The following is a 22,706-nucleotide window of genomic DNA, read 5'->3' as shown; positions in this document are numbered from 1 at the left end:
ACCTTCACCAACATTAATATAACATTCCCCCCTCTTCTTTCTAGAATGTCGCAACTTTCCATTACCAGCATTTGACTTTCAATTAGCTAGCAACAAACCATTTTTCAACCCCCCTCCAAAATTTTAATGGCATCCAATGAGAGTATGACTCACACATCTCAGTAGACAATTAGAGTTAGAAGGATGCTATGAAGGGAGAGGTGTAATAGGACTGTGACGAAGGGGAGCCTAAACCCTGCTGTTTGCTGTTCTACACATACCATGTTTTCCCGAAAATAAGACCGGGTTTATATTCATGTTTCCTCCAAAAGACGTATTAGGGCTTACGTTCAGGGAAGTCATCCTGAAAAATCATGCTAGGGCTTATTTTCCAGTTAGGTCTTACCGTGTTTCCCCGAAAAGATGTAGCCGGACAATCAGCTCTAATGCATCTTTTGGGAGCAAAAACTAATTAAGACCCCGTTTTATTTTACTGTAATATAAGACTGGGTATAATATAATATAATACAAGACCAGGTCTTATATTAATTTTTGCTCCAAAAGACGCATTAGAGCTGATGGTCCAGCTAGGTCTTATTTTTCAGGGAAACACGGTATTTGACCTTGACCTTCAGTTCTTCAATCCCAGGGCAGCAAACTGCCCAGGCTTTACCCTTGTGATCCTTTGTAATTACTGTCTCATCTCCTTTCTCTCCCAAGTTTATCGTAATATCTGCTATGGGTTCACTGTCTCGCACATGCTACTCCTAACTACTAAGAGCTAATAGTTTTTTAGCATTCATTATGTGGCTGGCACTATTCTGTCTCCTACCTTTTCATCAATTTAACAGATTGACTTTAAAAATATGTTGATATTTTGGGTTCATTTGAGCTTTACAGCAAAGTTAAAAATAGAGTTCTCATATATCCATTATTCAGTTTCCCCAAATGTTAACATCTTACACAACTGTGATTTGTTTGTCGAAAGTAAAAGGTTAACGTTGGTACGTTACTGTTAACTCAACTCCAGACTTCGTTTGGATTTCAGCGGTTTACTCACTAATGTCCCTTTTCTGTTCTAGGATCTAATCCAGGATATCATATTGAATTTAGTTGTCATGTCTCCTTTACCTCAGTCTTTCTTTGTTTTCCATGGCTATGATACCTTTGAAGAGTACTTGTTGGCTAGTTTGTTGATTGTCCCTCAATGTGGGTTTGCCTGCTGTTCCTCCAATAATTAGACTGGGGTTATGAGTAACAAATTCACTTTTCTCAACTGATAAGATGATATTATTATTATTCTATTTGACAAATGAAGTAACTGGGTAAAGAATAGTTGAGTAATTTGAGGGCTTGGGTTGGAATGCAGAAAGTCTGGTTATAAACCCTGAGCTCCTAACCACTATGTTATGTTGAGTCAGAATTCCTAGATTTGAGTCTTAGTACTTACGATCTTTCTAATATTTTTGGGTTTCAGATTAGTCATCTGTGAAACAGTACACATGTTCACTGTTAGTATTGCCATTATTTTCAGGAAGTCAGCTATGTCAGTTTTGTTAGCTGCGCAATCACAGTTCTCAAATGAGGTGTGTCGGCACTCTGTTTATGTGCCTTATTTGTAGGGAGAAAGTGCTTTGTGAATTCTGCAAAGAAATCCATGTCCAGAGGAAGAAAAGATGGATACTCTAATACTCCCTGCAAGTTCGGGATCAATGGAAAAAAGGAAAGCCACTTTCCCAATGAACTTTTAGAATTCCTAGGAATAGACAACTTTCCGAATTAATCTGTAGTAATAAAAAAAAACAATAACACTAAATAAAATTCCAAAAACTTGAGGGTAGCAGACTGTGTCTGTACATTTGTTTATACATGTGCTTTGGAAGCTCATACTCTGGCAATTAGCAATACCAGAATTTTTATGTCAGTAACATTAAATGCTAATCCCTCCACCTCAAACTCGAAAACCTCATAGGTTAGCATCTACATAAAAGTGTGGATGTCTTTCCCTGAAGTGAGAAGTGAGGGAAAATAAAATAGCTATGAGATGTGTTCATTTTATTTAAAAACAAAGCAAAACAAAACAAAACAACGTGAAAAATTACTCCAAAATGGTGTTACCAAGTCGACCTTGGCCATCCCTGTTTCTAATCTCACATAGTTCCTACTGTGAGTGGGGCACTTTCGTTGGTCCTATGTCCTAGATCATACTTTTATAGTTCATACAGAATTTTCTTCCAAAAGATTGTAACGCTTGGTATTTTCTCTTATGGGACAATTGGCGCTCTTGAGCTAAAATATTGAAAATTAAACTTCATGAACCATAAGAATATGCCCAAATTGGAGACAGGAGGCAGCTTGGCTGGGGATCACATAGCAGATGGCTTCATTGGGTGGGATATTGACTTCGGCGAGCTTCTGGTCTTTTCCACGTCCGTAGTCCTGTTTCTCTGATGTTAAGTTACCTGGTTGTAATTAGAAAGCTCTGTCATCGTTCAATAATTTGGAAGTCAGACTTCCTGCTGTTGTGTAACACTTTGGAAAGATCAGTAACTAGTCTTTATTCAGATTTTTTATCAGTTATGTGCATCAGTTATGTGATGCTACCCCGGTGGCCTAACATGGGTGTAGTTGTGATTAACTGACCTTGTCTCGCAGTTCATATTTTCAGGTTTCTCTTAATAATGCCAAGCAACAAAATAATGGAAGACTTGATTTCTTTGCTTGGATTTCTCACTACATGTCTATGAAATAATACTGGGTTCCATGTTTGTAAATGAGTAAGACTGTAGATACCTGCTCTGTATTCCCTCCGTATTAGAGGGAAGGAAATGCATGTCCAATTTTAAATGGGATTCTAGTCCCTTTATTAATCTTTCACAAGGCTTTCTTTCTGTGTCTTTGGTGGATTACATCAAATCAAGCATGTTTATTTCTCTGGTCCACCAAAATGAACTCGAACTTCTTATTTCTCACTGCTAAACCTGCTTCTCCTACAATCTTCTCTGAGTCAGTAAAGGCTATTCTGTTCCCTCAGTTACTCAGAGCAAAAACCTTGGGTTTTGTTTTTTTCTTTCCTTCTGTGGATATGTTTTTATTTCTTGTTAAATTAAATTTACTGGGGTACCATTTGTAAGTAAAATTGTGTAGGTTTCAAGTGTACGATTCTATAATGCATCATCTATATATGGCATTGTGTATTCACCACACCTTGGGGTTATTCTTGATTCCTCCCTTCCCCTCATACCTCACATTTAAACCATCAACAAATCCTGATGACTTTACTTCCAAAATATGTCTGGAATAGGATGACGTCTTACACGTCTGTTACTAGCACTCTGGTCCAAACCACCATCTTCTCTTTCTTGGATTACTCTAAGAACTTTCTACCTAGGCTGTGTCCAGCTTTGCCAAACACTTTGCCAAACTGTGTTTTGTTCTCTACAAGCAGTCACAGTGATTCTTTTAAAGTGTAAGTCAAACCATGTGTCTCTCCATCTCAGATCAAGTTCCAGATTCAAAGCCATATATAGAAAATCTTTCTCCCTCTACATGGGTGACAGTATCATCTCTTCCTCTCTCCCCTCCCTCCACACTGGCCACACCACCCACCTTACTGTATTTGAATACACCATAACTTTCCTGCTCAGAACTTTTGCAATTAATGTTACCCTTTTCCAAAATGTGCCTCTGTAAGATATCCATCCTCAAGGTTTACGCCCTTACTTCCTCCATGGTCCTCTGTTCCTGTATCACCTCGTCTGAGAGGCCTTTCTTGATTACCTCAGACCAAACACCACCACCTCCAATCCACCCCTCACTCCCTACCCTTCTTATCATACTTTGTCTCCGTATCATTTACTACCACCTAACATTTTATTTACTGTCTCCTGACCCCCATTAGAATATAAGACTGCATGAGAGCAGGGATGTATCTGTTCATTTAAATTGCCTTATCACTAAAGTGTAGAGTAGTCCATGGAACATAATAGGAGATCATAAATACTTGTTGAATGAATGAATGAATGAATGAATGAATATCATTTAAAGATAGACTATCATTAAATTGGACTAGGCCAAATACATATATAGAACAACTTTCAGTAGTATATAGCATGGCTTATAGTTACACATATTCAATATCTAGTCTTGGAACATATTTTAAAATTTTCTAAAAATAAATATTTAGTGCTATAGGAAGTAAGATGTCAATTATTTTAACTCATATGACATTTGAGAAACTATATGGAACATTCAGTATTCCTCAGTTTTGTTTTTACAATAGATATAGGAGCTCTTTCTTACTGAACATTCTCTTGAGTGCAGTTTTAAATGTGATTTTACTGTGGGGAAAATATAGCTATGCTTCTATTACTTGCTTCAATCATTATTGTGAAATGCACTATCAGTAGAACTTGTAAAAACATTTAATGATATTCGATTGATACTTTTTTCACAATGTAGTATTAACTATGCTATGCAAAAAATAGTCATTTCATTCAATAGGAGAAATAAACATGGCCTAGACAAATTAGAAAACAAAGATATGCCCTAATGTATTTTGAGCAGCAAAATACAGTTTTCATGTGTGTTTGTTTTTTTCACTTTTCTCAAAGCAACTAAAATTTGCAAAAGGATGATTTTTTAAAAAGTTTTGTATGTTATTAAAATTAGAAAAATAACAAGACTGACGCAACATATACGCTAAGTTTAAAGACATTTTTGTATACACACAATATATTGCTTAGAAGTCATTGTGCTAATAGATTGAATTTTTAACTTACTGGAAATTGGTATTCTAATTTAGATGCATGCACTTGACTTCTCATGTCTATTTTAGGATAGATTTAATCATAAAATGATTTTACCTTGAGCAAATTAGAATGAAATCACTTGAGTAATTAATTTAGGTGTTTCAAGGAGTTAATTTAGTTCACATAAATAAGAACTTTGTCTCAAGGAATCATTTAATGCTCTGTATTGCCATTTGGCCTCATCTTTTTTCTTTCTTTTTCTAGAAGACAATCTATTGACAAGCTATTTGTCATTCTTTGCTATATTGGGTACTGTATTAGAGTCTATAGAATCTGATGCTTCAATGTGGGCATAAGCTCATTAGAAATGGGATTTTGATCAGTCTCCAAGTGGAATCATTGATTTTATATATTTTTTTTCAAGCTCATAGCTGAGGATAATTAATATTATTGAAGATTTAGGTCAACTTACAATTTATCTTAATTACAGAGTGATATAAAGGGGGATATCGTGTCATATATTTATATTCATATGATATTAACAATAGGGATTTTTGCATTTTCATGTGCATTCTTCTACCGCTTGCGGTAACCACAACACTTCACGTCAATGAAACACTAGTGCTGAGTTAGATTAAATCTCTAATATATATGTTTATTCTAAATTTCTTTGAATAATGCTGGGCACAGGTATTAACAGAAGAACAATTGTTTATATCACCTGTTGATAGAATATACATTACTTCCACTAAATAAGTTTTTTCTCTTCATTTGCAAACTTGTTTTTTATTATCATACATGGACAAACATTAGGTACTAGTCATGACAGTTTAACCATTCTGAAGCTTAAAAATAATCCGTTACTTTTTAGACTGTGAGAGTATTTCAAAATCCTATACACATGAGTAGAAAGTTTTATTTTTCATTTACTAAAGTAAATTAAGTAAAATTATCCCGTTAATTCTTTTAAGCAAGTAGGGTTCATTTATATAAATGGCCATGTTAGTATAAGAAGTGTTACCCTACTAATCTGAAAATGTTAATTGAAGTTCCCAAAATTATACTCAGGGGGTGATTTCCATCCTGGCAGCTGTGTGCACATTAGGACAATTAAAGTGCCAAAGGATTCTCATTTTATTTCATGGTTATTATGTCTAAGTAAATTGATGGCACATTATTGAGATCTGTTCGGAGCCAATGATTAAAATAAAAGTGATGATCTCATCATGGTATTCACACAGCACATTTATTCATTTCTCTTTTGATTTGTAGCTTTTTACCTCATGCAGTTCAGTCAAGTCTCTTTGGTATATATATATATATATGTATATATGTATATATATATATATATATGTATGTATGTATATATACACATATATATGTATATATAATCAATTTCATGATATATATGACCAGGACTTATGTGTTATATTTCTTATTATTTTCCTCAATGTGACTATTAAGCACGTTCTGTCCATGAAAAGTGACCAAAATATTAATGTTAAAAATATGAAAGAAAAGTACACTCACAAGATTCATAGGTAAAATGTCATATCTATAGTAGTTGAGAGGCCTGTTTGAATGAAAGCAGTATGAATTGCAGTTCTATACATACATTTCTGAATATAACAACCTTAAAAAATCATTTCTTCTTTGCATTCTATATTTAGTACTAAAAGAAAGTGATTTGTGGCTAATAATAACATTCAAGTAAATTTAACATTTATCCTAGGGGCATTCCAGGTACTACAGTCTGTCCCATTCATCAGAACATTTTGTGCTTATCTGCAGAGTGACTCCTCACAAGAGAATCCGTTGAATTTCCGCATCTTTTCCAGCATCAATCACTTTGATTAGGGTCTCACTCCACGAACCAGGCGGCTTCTCTTCCACAGCAGCTCCATATGTCACCTACAGCTGTTCCACTTTCTAGGCAGAATGTGACACTTTGACTCATAGTTTGTGTCCCTGTCAAAAAGACAGTCAATAGCTCCTTTATTTGATTTTCTCGACTCTCTTAGGGCTTGGAATATTACTTGTGGCCAGTCCTGAATCTGAACTGTAGAATATAGAAATGTGTCCATGAATTTTTTGCAAAGAGAAATATGCACACCTGTGAACATGCTAAGGAACTGTTTCAAGAGTGGGGATAAGAAGCTGTGCTTATGAAAAAATTTCACCAGGGAAATTTTTTCTGTGCAACCCAGTTATGAAAGGCTACCCTCATTTTCTTTTATGTTAATGGGGATTAGGTTGACTTTTCTTCTTCTCTATGGTTGATTTATAGTCTGCAGATTTTATACTGGAAAATGTGTTTTCCCAGGTTAATATACTTGTGTATTATACCATAGAAAGCCAGAACATTGATTACATATTGTAACTCCAGAGACAACAGAATCTTCTGTGTGTTTTAGAACCTCTTCTCACCCTCAACACCTAAAATGTTATTTGCAGTATTTTCATTATATGAAAACATGTAGAATAAATAAAATGGGAGCAAGACATTTTCAAAATCAAAGAAACGAAAATGGTAGCCTGGTTCATTCATATCTTTAAAATGAGCTTTTCATAGAGCTTAATGTAAAAAGGTAAACAAAGCAAAAATCTTTGAGAAAATAGTAGAGTATTACCTGAAGCTTGTTTTTTGGGGAAAGACAATAGAGCATTTGAACTTGAGCTTCTGGGATTTCAACTGAAAAATCAAGCATAAAGAAGCTTGATTAGCCTGTTGGAAGAATGTTCTTGGGATGTCTATATAATTTGGTAAGACTTTTAGTAATGAGCTTGTATCTTTAGCCGTAATAGCTACCAAAGTGAAAAGACACTCGTTACCACGCCATGAATGGTCTAAATGAAATCTCAGTGTACCTACTCGTGGATTTTGGAGGGTTATATGAGCATTTATTATCACAAACAGCATCCATAGTCTTAAAAAAAAATGAACAGGGCAAAGCAAAGGGGTTTAATTGATTCCTGATTTTAGTACGCTATACCCTTGAGTTTCAAATGGCTCAATGGTAGCAACTTCCCGTGTTCCTGGAAATCTAGAAGTGGTCTAAATTTTGTTCAATAATGTTAGTTTATCTCAAAGGCAAAAAAAAAACCTATAATACTTAGGCTTCCCATACAGAATTACACATTCAAACTAAGGTCTAGTTGTTTAAATGGGAGAAAAAAAGAGACAGATGAAGTAATATAATTATAGACTTGATAGGAGGTTGCAAATGAATAAGCAGTTGGCAATTTGAGTAGTTAAGAATCATTGCACATTTTGTCATAGCTATAATTTTTTTAGTTCATAAAGCTATATTCAAGTAGGAACACATACACACACACACACACTTTTAGTAAGTATAACAATCAAAAGTAAGTCATTCCGTGACTCAGGGCTGATCTTTACATTTTTAGCCCACAATTACATAAAATACTGATTTCTACTGATCCAGGCCACTTCTACCTACCAAAGTACTCTGTGCACCAAATTCCCTCTCCAGTTTTTCTGATGAAAATGTTCATGTCCACAATTTAGCTTATCAGTCAAGTGTTACAGGAAAGTTTTGATTAGAACTTTCATTCCAGTAGGTTAATTATCAGAAATTTTCAAATTGCTTGAAAAGTTGCTGGCATATTTTTAAGGAGCCAGGAGAATACCTCAGTAAGATGTCAGGTAGTACATGACAGTTAGACTAAGTCTAGCTAGAAGTGTGAAGGGATCATGTGTGTGAGAGAAAAATGACCAAGGGGTTAGATCTGTCTGCTAAAACAACTGCTCCCTGATCTCAGTGAGATTGCTTCACTTTAGCTGTTCACAAATTACTCTGATTCATTGATTGTTCCATCCCTACGCAACTAAATCACAAGATTACTTAAAATCTTCACTATTACTTTTAAAATTTGCATTTATTTGTTTTATTTCTAGATAATATAGTCAGATATTTTCAATGACTGGAGAAGGTAAGTAGAGGGGTTGGACCAGGAGTAGCCAACACACCAAGGGGAAATATACAACAAATATTAATAAATTATAAAACATCATCTAATGCCAGCCCAATGCACAGTGTGTTAAATAAAATGCATTGATCTCTTGTTTTACAAATGATTAATATCTTACATGCATAAACTTCTTATAAAACCAATCCATCAACAAACATGTTATATAGCATGAAGCTATAAAGAAAGGGCATTAAGAGACAGTTCGCAGAAAAAAACAAAAAAGAAATAAGACTTTGGTCATTTTGAACGCCCAGGTACGAAACTAAGCCACCAAAAGAAAAAGGTTGCCAAAAGTCACTAGTTGTTAAATTTATTTTACTCATATATAGCAAACATATCTTGAAAAGCACAGTGAAGGATTCCAAACTTATTCACACTTCCTCTTTTCAAAAGGCTTACAATCTGGTGAGGGAGAGGTAGAAATTTATTCACTGAATTGTTTAACAAGTGCTTCCTGAGTGTTACAAATAGGCGTCAGAAGACAGAAAAATATAGAACACATCCTACAATTTAAAAGGTCTCAATCTTAATAATCCTGGGCATATTTTGACATTCTCTTTACCTTCATTCTCTTAATTTCTCACCATTGACCTCTTCACTTGGGCACCAAATCTTATGATTCCATCTCCTAATTTGTTCACATAATTCATTGCTTTACTTGTTTATTCAGATATCTTTCCATTACAATCCACCTTCTTAATGACTAACACTCCACAGTGTTGTCAGATATTAACACTTAAATACCTGTTGAATTAATGACCAAATGAATGCATGAAAGAATACGAAAGTAAAAATTTATGAATATAGAGTAGGGGAAGGACATTTCTAACTGGTGGTACTAGTCAAACCTGTGTGATTGATATGAGCTCGGGCTTAAACTCTTGAGGGTTAGGAATTTTGCACATGAGTGGGTGGGACATGTAGATAACTTACCTGCTAATGTTATTCTACTTTAAAGGGAAACGAATATTTTGAAATTGGTATCCAGATTTAAAGCTTCAATCTACAATTTTCGTTTTCTAAACCCACATGCTAGTATGTATTAATGGAAACTAAGATTTCTATTTATTATTTTTTCAAAGTAAGATTCCACTCCTTTTTCATGGTAAGAGATGCTGCAAAAAAAATTAGGTGGGATTTTTGGATTGTCTTTATGATAAAAATTGAATGTGTTGGAATAAGAGCTAGTGGACAAATATTCAATTTTCAGAACAATAGTTTTTATAGATTTATAGCTCATAACTTCCCAAGAAAATTTCATAATGCTTGGTCATCCAGAATAAACTGTACTCAGCTAGAGAGACTCAAATAGTCATTTTTTATTTTCCTCTATCCTTCATCAACGAAATCTTACCTGTTGCTATAACCAGTTGTTTATAAACAACTCTAAAATGTATCTGGAATCTGTCACCTTTTATCTCTAATATTTAGCTCCCTGACCTCCATTATATTTCTTATTTCTGTTGTATCCTGCATACTGCTGTTTGATTTCTCTTTTAAAACACATATCTGGTTATATGATTACTGATACTTAAACATTTTTCATGATTTCCCATTGTCTATAGAATATGAGCTTCTTGAAATGGCATTCAAGATTATACAGTCTGTCTCACTCACATGTGTCCATTCTTTTCTCTGTCACCCCCCTAACTTGTCCCTCCAATATTGTATAACCCAAATAATCCCTAGGCTTTATGAGGTACAGTCTTTGAATGGTATCAACTTCAAGGAAGCAGTCTGATATCCAAAGGGTAAATAAAAGTATTTCAAAATTATTTAATCTACCTCACCGTGTAACACCAAGGTGGAAAGGGAAAGAAATATTCATAGTTCACAGCTAACATCTTAAATATTCTCGCCCACCATTAGTGTCACCCCCGAGTCCTGTATTGACTGGATGGACAAGCTCTCATTCTGTTCCACAACAATCTTTCTTCTCTCTCATACTCTGCAGTTATTACTTTATTTTCTACTCTAGCGTCTCAACACTGTCGCAGTAAATCAGTTAGGCTGTTTGTTTTCTTTAGTATTCTTTCTACTACTTCGCTCATTACTCCGTTTTTAGTTTTGTTTTGTTTTACAATGAAGGAAAACTCAGGAGCTGACGCTACAAGTAAGAACTGTTTTCCGCCAAAGTCAGAGAAATCAGAGAACGTTTAAAACACTCTTTTTAAATCACTTTTATCCTCGTTTCAAATCTTATATCACAGTATTCAACATATGCTACAGATTGAGATTCCTCCTTTCCACTCCTTCTCTTCTTTCTCATTATTCAAATGTCAGTGTTTTTCAGCTTTGATGTCCCAATTCCTCAAGTCTGAATCCTTCCCTTTGTTTTCTCAGCTTTTTGCCTATTGTTCTGGTGTACTGTCTGCCTTGAACAATTATGTCCTGGCTGTTTGCTCTCCTAGATTGTAAAATATGTGATGGCATGGGCAGTGGTCTTTTTCGTGTTGTTATCCTCAGTGCTAAACACAGTGCCATTTACAAAGGGGAGACTATAAATGTTTGTTAAGTTGGTTTCAATTGGTGGACTATATTTCAGAGGTAGGTTTAAATATATTCAGAAGCAATTACATGTTATACTATCAGTAAAAGCTCTATTCTTTTGAGATCAGAAAGTGTATGTATCATTAATCACTTAAGAACATTTATCACTGATTTCAGTATAAAATCCACGAATATGGATGGTATTAGGCATGCAAAATTATAACCAAAGTATTTGGGCAAAACAAGTTTCTCTTCATATTTCTAATTTTGTTGGAAATAGTTAGTTGGACCAACACTACAAAATCATCTCTTTAATCTCATTAGATTTACCCAGCACATACATTTACTTTATAAATGTGGTTACAAATTGCTTACTTTCCAGTATGCATGATAAATGTCTGCATGACTAATATTAATTACATCATTCTAATTTTTTTAATGTCATGTTCATTGCCGAGGAAACTGACACAACGATCTAAATTAAACATATTTGAGAATACTTAAGTTTGTTGAAGGTTTGAATCTGAGACTATGAAAAAAATATATATTTTTAAATTAAGTTTTTCAATATAGTATATAATATAAACACTTGAATAGGAGATGTCTTTAAAAGAAAGCTGTTTTTAAAATTATCCTTGTGAATCTACTTTAGGGATCTGTATTATTATTGTCTGTATTATTATTGTCCAATAATTAAGTAAGGGAAGTCAAAAATGATATAAATATATTTTAAAATATCTTTGTTACTCACTATGGAAACTGTCTTTCTTCATCATGTAAAGACATCTACCTTAAAAAAATACCAGCTCCTAGACATATTGTAAAATTTTCAAATTTAGTTTAAAGTAAATTTACAAAGTGTCATTGTAAATATATAAACATCAGTTAAGGACTTTTTATAACTCACACTTCACACTTTACAAGTTTGGAAATAAACTATAGAAACAGATTGGACATTGTAAAATATAATTAAAGGTATAATTTTCTAGTAAGAAAAAGTAAATTTTTTTTTCACATCTAAACTTATGATATTGTGTCTGAGCTTTTTGTTCTTTAATATGAAATAAAATTACTTTGTTTTTTTGATATTTTCTTTTTTTAATTAAATTGGGGTGACAATGGTTAGTAAAATTACACAGGTTTCAAGTGTGCATTTCTATAACAAGTGGGTAAAGGGGATCAAATATGTAAAATAACTTTATTAAACTTGCTAAAAGAAATAACACATGATCCATTCTTTAGGCCTGCCAGCATGAGTAACAAGAAGGCAATGTAAGGAAAGGTAAGTCACACTGGGGTGCCACTGGGGGTGCCAAAATATGTATACAAGTGGACACTTTGATCAACATTGCTCAAGCAGTAGTTTGCCATAAGCAGAAGTGTATGGACGCTGATGGGAACCTCTTTGAGCACCTCTTGTAATTGCAGAAGTCAAACGTGACTTGTATTCATCTTTTGTTATTGGTATATATTGAGTATTGCAATTTTAACACAGTTTTTCCTTTCTTAAAATGTGTATACATATTTCGGCACCCTCGAGAAAGGAAAAAAACTGTATTAAAATTGTAATAATATATACCAATAACAGAAGATGAATACAAGTCATGTGTATAAGTTTTTTGGCATCCCTGTGTGTGTGTGTGTGTGTGTGTATGTAATACTTTACATTCAATATTATTCTACTTCAGCTTCAGGTGTTTAGTGTATTGGTCAGGCATCTACACAGTCTACGAGTATGAAGTGATTTCCCTGATAAATCCAGTGCCCATCTGACACCTTACATAGCCTTTACAACATTATTGATTATATTCCTCATACTGTATTTCATATCCCATTACTGTATGGTGACTACTAATTTGTACTTTCTAATCCCTTCACCTTCTCCCCCAGCCCCACTCCCCTCCCATCTTGCAACTGTCAAATTTTTTCCTATATCTGAGTCCATTTCTGTTTTGTTTGTTTGTTTATTCTGTTCTTTAGATTCCACATATAAGTGAGATCATACAGTATTTGTCTTTCTCCGTCCAACTTATTTCACTTAGCGTCATATTCTCTAGGTTCATCCATGTCATTGTAAATGGTAAGATTCCATTCTTCTTTATGTCAGAGTGATAATCCATTGTATAAGTGTACCAGTTTCCTTATTCAATCGATTATGATGGACATTTCAGTTGTTTCCATATCTTTGTTATTGTGAATAGCACTGTGGTAAACATAGGGGCACATATATTTTTTGTAATTAGTGTTTTGAATTTCTTTGGATAGATACCCAGGAGTGGAATTGCTGGATCATAAAGTAGTTCCATTTTCAATTTTTTGAGATACCTCCATACTGTTTTCCATAGTAGCTGCACCAATCTGTAATCTCACCAAAAGTGTATGAGGGTTCTTTTTCTCCACATCCTCGCCAGCACTTGTTTGTTGATTTATTGATGATGGCCATTCTGACGGAGGTGAGGTGGTAGCTCATTGTAGTTTTTATTTGCATTTCTCTAACGATTAGTAACGTTGAGCAATTTTTCATATGTCTGTTGGCCATCTGCATGTCCCCTTTAGAGAAATGTCTCTTTATGTCCTTTGCCCGTTTTTTAATTGTGTTGTTTGATTTTTGGTGTTGAGTTGTATGAGTTTTTTATAAATTGTGGATACCAACCCCTTATCAGATATATCGTTAGCAAATATCTTCTCCCATTGAGTAGGATGTCTTTTTGTTTGATGAGGGTTTCCTTTGCTGTGAAAAAAACTTTTTAGTTTGATGTAGTCCTGTATGTTTACTTTTTCTTTTGCTTCCCTTGCCCAAAGGGACATATCAGTAAAAATATTAGTAAGGGTAATGTCTGCTAATTTACTTCCTATATTTTCTTCTAGGAGTTTTATGGTTTGGGGTCTTACATTTAAGTCTTTGATCCATTTTGAATTTATTCTTGTATATGGCATAAGAGGATGTCCCAGTTTCATTTTTTGCATATATCCAGTTTTCCCAGGACCATTTATTAAATAGACTGTCTTTATCCCAATGTAAATTCTTGCTTCCATTGTCATAGATTAAATGACCATATAGGCATGGATTTATTTCTGGGCTCTCTATTCTGTTCTATTGATCTGTGTGTCTATTTTTATGCTAATACCATGCTGTTTTGATTGCTATAGCCTTGTACTATGATCTGATGTCAGGTAGCGTGATACCTCCCACTTTGATCTTATTTCTCAGGATCTCTGTGGCTATTTGAGGTCTTTTATGTTTCCATATAAATTTTAGGATTATTTGTTCTAGTTCTGTGGGAAAATGTCATTGGTAATTTGATAAGGATTGTGTTGAATCTATATATTACCTTAAGTAGTATGGGCATTTTAACTATATTAATTCTTTTCCTATCCATGAGCATGGTGTATGTTTCCATTTATTTATATCTTTTTTAATTTCTCTCTTCAAAATCTTATAATTCTCTGAATACAGGTCTTTTACTTCCTTGATTCTTCAAGCCTCTGACCCTGTTCCCTCACTTTCATTGTTAACAAATAACCTTAACCTCCAACCTCTCAAAGGAAATATAAACCATCAGATGGATATTTTTTCATTTCTTTCACAGACCCACACACTCATTAATCCTTATTGTCTCCCCTCTGGCGTACTTTCTCCGGCTTAAACTGAGGTATTCTTTCTTGGGTCTGGAGCCCATCACCAAATCCTCCCTTTCAACTGCCTCTTTTTTTTCCCCCAGCACCTGAACATGTTCAAATCTCCCCCATCTAGGATAATAAAAATAACAAGAAAAATGTATTTTCCCCATCCTGACTGTGTCCTCCCTTGACTTCAACAGAACCTCATGCTCAAGTCTTTGACCCCACCTTCTAGTTTCTTTTACTGGATCCATTTTCTCTTTCTTCCCCTTAAATGGACCTTAGCTCTCTATCCTAAGTCCTCTTTTCACTGTAGCAATACAAGAAATCTAGCACAGTTCATGATGCAAATTAATTTCTCAATATATAATAAGTGATTGAATGAAAGAATGAAAGAATGCATTTCTTTGCCCCCACAAATCCTCTATTTTCATTCTCTTTTGCTCTTCCTCAAGACTAAATCTGATGGTCACATTTGAAAGCTATCATCTCCCAGAATTCTTTCTCTTCAAGAGCCTGAATTTTTAACTCTAACCAAATCCGTATATACCTCCTCTATTAACTTCCTCCGATTGTTGTAAGGATTAAATAAGATACTATAAAACGTTAAAATATTTTTAAATAGAATATTCTATAGATATGTTACACAGTGGTATTATCGGTATTTCTCCATTAAATATAGTGCATATTAAATATTAATGTTAAGGGGTGGCGGGTTGACTCATTTGGTTAGAGCACAGTGTTCACAACACCAGGGTTGCTGGTTCTATTCCCACATGGGCCAGTGACCTGCGCCCTCCACAACTAGATTGAAAACAACGACTTGACTTGGAGCTGATGGGTCCTGGAAAAACACACTGTTCCCCAATATTCCCCCAATAAATTTTTTTTTAAAAGACATTTATGTTAAAACGATTTTGATAGTTGTTGTTTATAATCATTAACTGTTTTTAATAGAGAGCTATTGTATGAGGTTACTTTCACTTAGGATGAAATGAAAATGATTGGCTTATTCCAGAATGGGTTCCAGATTTTTATAATGGAGTTAAATCTGTCCAGTCCTTATACTGTATATATGAAATATTTCAGCATGGCAGCACATTCTTAATAAATGTAGGTTTAATTTAGTCTCTGAAGAAAGCTAATCCATACTTTAAATTATATACATTAACACAAATTTTTTTTATTATTTGAATATAATACTTTAACTGGCCTACTGAACAATAGTTCTGAAAGTGCTTTACAAAGTATAAAACACTATACCAAATTATAAAATACTTTTACTAATCAATTTGGAAATCTTAACACCTGGTCTAATGAGCATGCTTGTTTTAAATGGAATAGATGCAGTGTGATGATATACCGGATTAAAGTTATGAGTGATTAGATTTCCTTGCAATTACAAGCCATGTAGTGAATGTAACTAAGCTCTGTTTATTTCTGCCAAAGAGGGAACTGTATAGTTTCATGTGTTTTAAATTTTATTTGTAAACTAGCTTCTGAAAAGTGGATAAGACACAGTAGTGCTTTTTGTTGGTAGTATTGTGTGGTGGTTCTTCCGTTGTTACTCAAAACCAAAGCTAAATTCAATACTAGAAAGTAAAAAGTAACTTAATTTAATCAGTCTGTGCACAAAACTCAGCATTATGGATTCAGGTACAGCCAAGAACTGGAACTTTTCTTCAGTTCTCAAAATTGAGTCCTTTTGAAGTTTAGATGCATGATAGCAGTAATTCTGAATACAAGGGATATGCGATGTAAGGAGAAAACTAGTTCCATTCCATAATCTGTGTTGTGCATATTTTTATATGTAATTCATATGGGCTTACTATGTTTTCACACAAGACAGTGGCATTACACTAGTTAGTTAATAGCAATGGTACAGAAGTGAATTTCAAGTGCAAAAGGAAACTTCAGTTTACCTCATTGATTACAGGTAGTTTGAATATTTTTTACTACATCAGTGAAAATATGAAATCAAATACAAGTCTATTTTTTCCAGAAAATTAAATAATCCTTGAGTGGACTTGTGATGTGGCAAAGAACAGCCATGCCTGCATTCTGTTGTCCTGAAAAGGCCTTGTTTTTGAGTATGGGATAATTTTTCTTAATACTGAAGAACATCATAATGAAGTATTAATTTGGTATTTGCTTTGGAAACATTATGTATAATGATAAATATAAACCCCTTCATCAAATACAAGGTAGTATATAATTAAGCACTAATGTCAGAGACTAGGTGGCCTCAATGATTCAGGTATGAGATTGTGAGATTCTAGTATATGGATAGTACAATGGAAATTGGAAGCAAAATATGTGGAGGCCTTTTCTTAAAGTAATAATTAACAGTCCTAGGAAGTACGCTTACTGTAAAGAAATAATAAAAGCAATAAAATGTTAAACAGTTTCATACTGATTTGATTTTATGTTGTATAAATTTTCATTACAACTCTATTGTATGTTTTCATCAATCGATTACATTTTGGATGTTTAGGACATTCATGTTTTATTTCATTAAACTTCGCTTTTAATTTTTGCCTTAATTTTTTCCTCTTATAATAACCCTGACTTCATATTCTTTTGTCAAGTCCACGCATTTTAGTGTTTTGTGGATGGCATCAGGAAGTTTTCTACAATTCTCTCTGGTTTCTGTGGAATAAATTTCAAGGACTTCTTCACTTTCTAAGAGTTGAGATGACTGTATCCACATGGATACAGACAATGTCTATAGGTACCTCTTGCTCTGCTCCCTGAGCCTGGAATCGGAAGAGCTGTGTGTAGGCCCAGTGTTTGGTAACAATATGAACAGCACGGTGGATAGGGTCTGTAGTCTCTGGTCTTCTCGCTTCACCTTTCCCAGAATGGAACCTCTGCCCTTTGAATGAGATAGGATGAGGGTGATCAGGGCCCAACTCCAATAGTCTTAGCCTGTCACCCCTGGACCAGAGCCTTTGCCCTGTGAGTGGGAACCCTGTGGAGGAAGAGAAACCCCACTGTCATAGTTGCATTCACGAGGAATTTAGCCTCTGTACTACTGCAACATGGGACTTCAGGGGATGAGGATGCTGGTATCCTGCCTATCCTGAGAAGATAACGAAACCCTTAGGGCCTAGGAGCCGGGGGCAGAGTGGGCCCCACTTTGGTGTCCACGTCTGCACAAATTGGAGGGAGGATGTAGGTGGTGACTCAAGTGCCACAGACTCTCCCTGTTCTTACTGGGATTTAGGAAATTTTCTTGAATAAATATTTCATTTGTGGTACCCCTTAGGATAATTTGCTGTATGCTCTTAGGACTATTTAAATGGTTGCTTTTTTGCATGTGTTTTAATAATTTTCACAAGTTAAGGTTGTTTCCTGGAGAGTGGGACTACAGAGCTCCTCATATTGCCATTCTGGAAGTGGAAGGTCCTCCATGCTATATTTTAAAGGCCTCCTCGAATCCTTGTCACATCAATATAAAAACGCTTTAGTGTAAATATTTCTGTACATTTCATGCTATTAGTAAGAAAAATAACAACAGCAACAACAAAAATAACGTTTTCCTAACAACCTTGACTCAGATTAAGAAATACTATACACTCAAAACAAAACATTAATGTTTTAGTGAAATGAGGAAAATGCTAACTTCTCAATCTCCATTGCATGTGGGCGTGGTTATTTAAATGAAAGAAAATAATTCCCTCAATGTTAAACTAGAACTCTTCATCAATGAAATGTTCCACCAAACCACTTGTTTCATACCAGTTAAATACCTAGCTACAATTTCAGATGAATGCTAATAACAGTGTTTCTAATGCAGATAACAGGGTGGGAGGGACAAAGGTTTATATAATTTTCTCACCTTCATCAGCTTTCACTCAGCGCACTGCATAATATTGGAATAAGACTGCTTGAGTTTGAATCCTATTTTCACCACTATGCGCTGTGGCCTTTGAAACAGTTACTTTAAACTTCAGTTTCCCATTAAAAAAAAATGGATGTAGTAATAGAAGATAATTTTAGGGTCGTTATGAGAATTGTGGGCAATCGATGATTTGTATAAAGTGCTAAGCAATTCCTGATGTCTAATAATACATATATGTGATAATAATGTCTAATGTATAATAATTAGTTTAATATGGTAATAAAATGAGAAATCGTAACATTTTAAATTAATTATCTCCTTAGCAGCTTGACATAATCAACAGAAAATTGAAGTCTACAAACCTTACTGTTTAATGAAGTATAGATTTGATTAATAGACAAGCATTTTTTTAACTTCTTATATTCGCTGGTTTTAGTTTACTGGATATTCTTAAACCTTTTATATTTGTAATAATACCTTCTCTACAAGAATACATAGTATTTTTTTTATTAAATCATTCACTTCTATCAGTCACATATTTTTTTAAGAACTCAAATTGTTTTGTACACACCCACCATGTAGTACCTGAAATGAGATGAATCTTTATACAAGGCTTTCTTCCATTTGCTATTTATTGAGTGGCTTTTATCTTAGCTCCTTCTGTTGCTCCAGGCACTGTACTGGGCATTTGGAATGCAGAAATGAGTGAGAAATGGTTTCTTCAGCCTAAAAAGGGAGATAGCCATGAAAGCAAACCACTAGGATACATTTTTATAGGTACTGTTGGAGAAATACCTCCCAAGTATTGTAGGGACACAAAAAGCAAAGTCTCCGTGGGAAAAAGCTTCAAAGAGAGCAGGAAGGAGAACACATCTGAGGTTGTTTATCAGAGCCGATGAAGAATTTTCTAGGTATGGTTATATGCAAGAAGGCCATTTGTGGCACAGAGAAAAACAGACAGAAAAGTATGAAATAATTAAAGTGCTCGTGTTGTTCAAGAGATGCTGAAAAGTTCAGGTATTTGGAAAGTCCAGTCAATGGGACAGGGAGGATAACGGGATGGGAAAGAAGGGGTATGTGAATGTCCGGTTGTAATGAACTTTTGGGCTATTTTAAAGAGTTTGTACCTCATTCTGTAGGCAAAGGGAAGCCAGTAAGAATGACATGCTCAGCTAGGTCTTTAGAATAGTAACTCTGGCTGCATTGTGAATGATTGAGGGGCATGGGACTTACATTTTTATTGCAATGGTCTAGGTCAGATAGGTCAGACCGGGATAAAAATAGTTAGATACATGACGGCTCTTCTCTTCCATGCAATTGAGTGTTTCCTTCCTAATCCTCCGCTTCCCCAGCAAACACATGTACTCTTGCTTTATGAAACTGGTAAAGCTATTAAATTCAACCACCCATCTTTCTTTGCTTAGCAATATTGTAAGGGAAGCATATTCTAATTTGGGAAATATGTACATGTGTATGTATATATATATATACATACACATGTACATATATATCATATATATAATATCAGATGCCTTTGAAATTATGCATGTTAGTACAATGAGGAAATTGAAGTACATAGTGAAATGTTTTGAAATGTTGTTGCTAATAATATTATCTACTACCTACATAATGGAATGTGCATTTAGAAGAAATGAAGTTAATTTTGTGTTTATTCTGTCCTAACAATAAGAGAAAATGGTAAATATTTGGGAACTTAATCTAATGTGTAGCTCGTTTTAAAGCGAGCTCTTCCAAACAAAGAAATTTAATGAGAAAAATATATTGATGCATACATGTGGCAATTACTTGATTTGGTAGTTGAGATTTATGTTATGTCTTTTCAAATGATTTCCAATGGCTATTCCTAATCCATTCTGTTGGTGTTTTCAGCTACAGATTGTTGCCAAGGTCACTAATTGGCACACTAAACAGATTCACCCACCATGCCCTTCTTCAGATTTTTCCTACAGAACACACACACACACACACACACACACACACACACACACACACTCCTCCTTGTTATTGTGATTTTTTTTTTAGCAAAATCTGTGATCTTCTGTCATGCTATTCTATTATGACATCTGTTTTTTTACAGCAACTAATTTTCCCTTCTTACCTTTGTTCCTGCGCTGGAGGGTACTTTTAAAATTGTTCTGTTTTCCCAAACATTACCAATATCAGCCTCACTAGCCATTGTGGATGTTCCCATCAAGTTAACACATGGGGTGTGTAAATTTACAGTAAGAATGAAATTTTATTAGAGATAATAGCTCTTGCATTGCTCAAGAACAGATCACCCCATGACCATCTGGTCCTGTACCAGTTCATTTCACTTATAATTCAGGAATTAGTGTTTTTTAAAATATATGAGATGTGAACCACGCTTAGAAGCTTTGTCAGATACTGGATTCTCCTGACATTTATGAATTCTTCTGTTATCTTTGGAGAAAATAATTTTCAATGCTTAATAGTACACAACACATTTCTTTATATTCTCATGTTTTCTGAAAACTGTTAGAATAAAAAAACATGTTTTTCATTTTGACATCGTACTTTTAATTGTCAAAAGCACTAACATGATATAGATTGCTTCCATACTGAGTAGACTGTTGTCTGGCTGACACTGTTGATTCTAGAGCCATAATTTTGTATTTCCTATATGAGCCTCAGAGTGTTTATAATTTGTTTCGAAGCAGAAGACATCAGCAGCCTAATTAACACCTTCACCATTTCTCTCCTGTACTTGAAAATTTGGCAGCAGTGCAAATGGAACAGAGGCGAAGATACTAAACATGGACCTGACACAGATGGACATCAATTGTCTTACATGACCTTGGGGTTCTTCCAAATTTACATTGTGCAATAATTCCTTTGGATCCTGCTTCCCATCTCCCAGTGCCATGTTTTCCCATGTTCATTGCTCAAGCCTGAGACATCATGTGCCAAAATTAGCCTGTAGTCACATAAATCTGTCTCTCCTGGTACATTTAACGCGGGATGAGGTTGTGATGGGTAGAAAGAGGTATTTGAATACTTCAGGGTTATTAATAGTTTTGCTGTATACTTGGTGAACTGGAAAATAGGTGGTTGATAATTTGTAAAATAATGGAAAATATACTATAAATGATTTTAATATATTAAACGTTGTAAAATGTTGACTCATGAAATTAATAATAGTTTAATGTTACTCAAAGCTTTTACTTATGTCTTTGTTTACATATCTAACCATGTTTCACAAAAACTCAGGACCCTACAATTTTATAGACAATATTAATTACTTTAGCAGATATAATCAGAACTTAGTCCATAAAACATACTTAAGTCAGACTGGAGGTGCATGAAGATTGAAAAAGAAGTACTGAAACATTTTAGGGCTTGAGTACTCCTACAAAGTAATCCTGTCAAAGTCCGACCATAAGTGAGTTTTCCATTTGTGTTATTTGGGTTTGTATTTGGGTTGTAAAAAAGAGAACCAGACTCTGCCCACCTTAATAAAGTAGAATATAACAAGAAAGACATCGGGTCAGTCACAGAGTTTTTGGGTGTCTATCACTGACCTCAGGATGGACAAGAACAGAATATTTCTAGGAAATACAATAACAGAGTTTTATGAAGTCTCTCTGGAACATTCTAACCGAGATATGTTCTAATCATTTCCCTCCAAATTTTCAGAGGAGTATCTGATTGGCCGAGTTTGGTTCTCATACATGCCCATTGTCCCGACATTGGGACACTATGGGTGACACTACCGATAGGATCCCATTAATTGAGAAATGGCATCGCTTGTCTTTGCTTGTTTGTTTGTTTTTTTAACTGCTGAATAACATCCTGCCTGAGTCTCTTCTCTGCCTATCCTCAAATGGAGCAGCAACAGAACTTCTTCCTTGCTGAAATGCATACTTAATCCTTTTGTATTTTTAGTTTATAAACTGAAACAAATGATCATCAAAAAACAAGCAAGTGATGCTAATAGGCTTTTTCATCTCAGTTCTCTGTTTGCTTTGTTATTCCAGAGGTATGTTTGT

At 34.6% G+C, this 22,706-nt stretch overlaps 1 protein-coding gene across 2 annotated transcripts in view; it reads left to right on the top strand.

The window, feature by feature from the left end:
- Positions 1-22,706, top strand: part of IL1RAPL1 (interleukin 1 receptor accessory protein like 1) — a 1,302,015-nt gene that overhangs the window by 463,738 nt on the left and 815,571 nt on the right. The gene's annotated exons all lie outside the window — the stretch shown is intronic.

This window comes from Rhinolophus hipposideros, assembly GCF_964194185.1.
Source record: "Rhinolophus hipposideros genome assembly, chromosome: X".
Classification (NCBI taxonomy): Eukaryota; Metazoa; Chordata; class Mammalia; order Chiroptera; family Rhinolophidae; genus Rhinolophus; species Rhinolophus hipposideros.
Note: the sequence above shows the minus strand (reverse complement) of the source record. Positions and strands in the feature narration are given on the sequence as shown.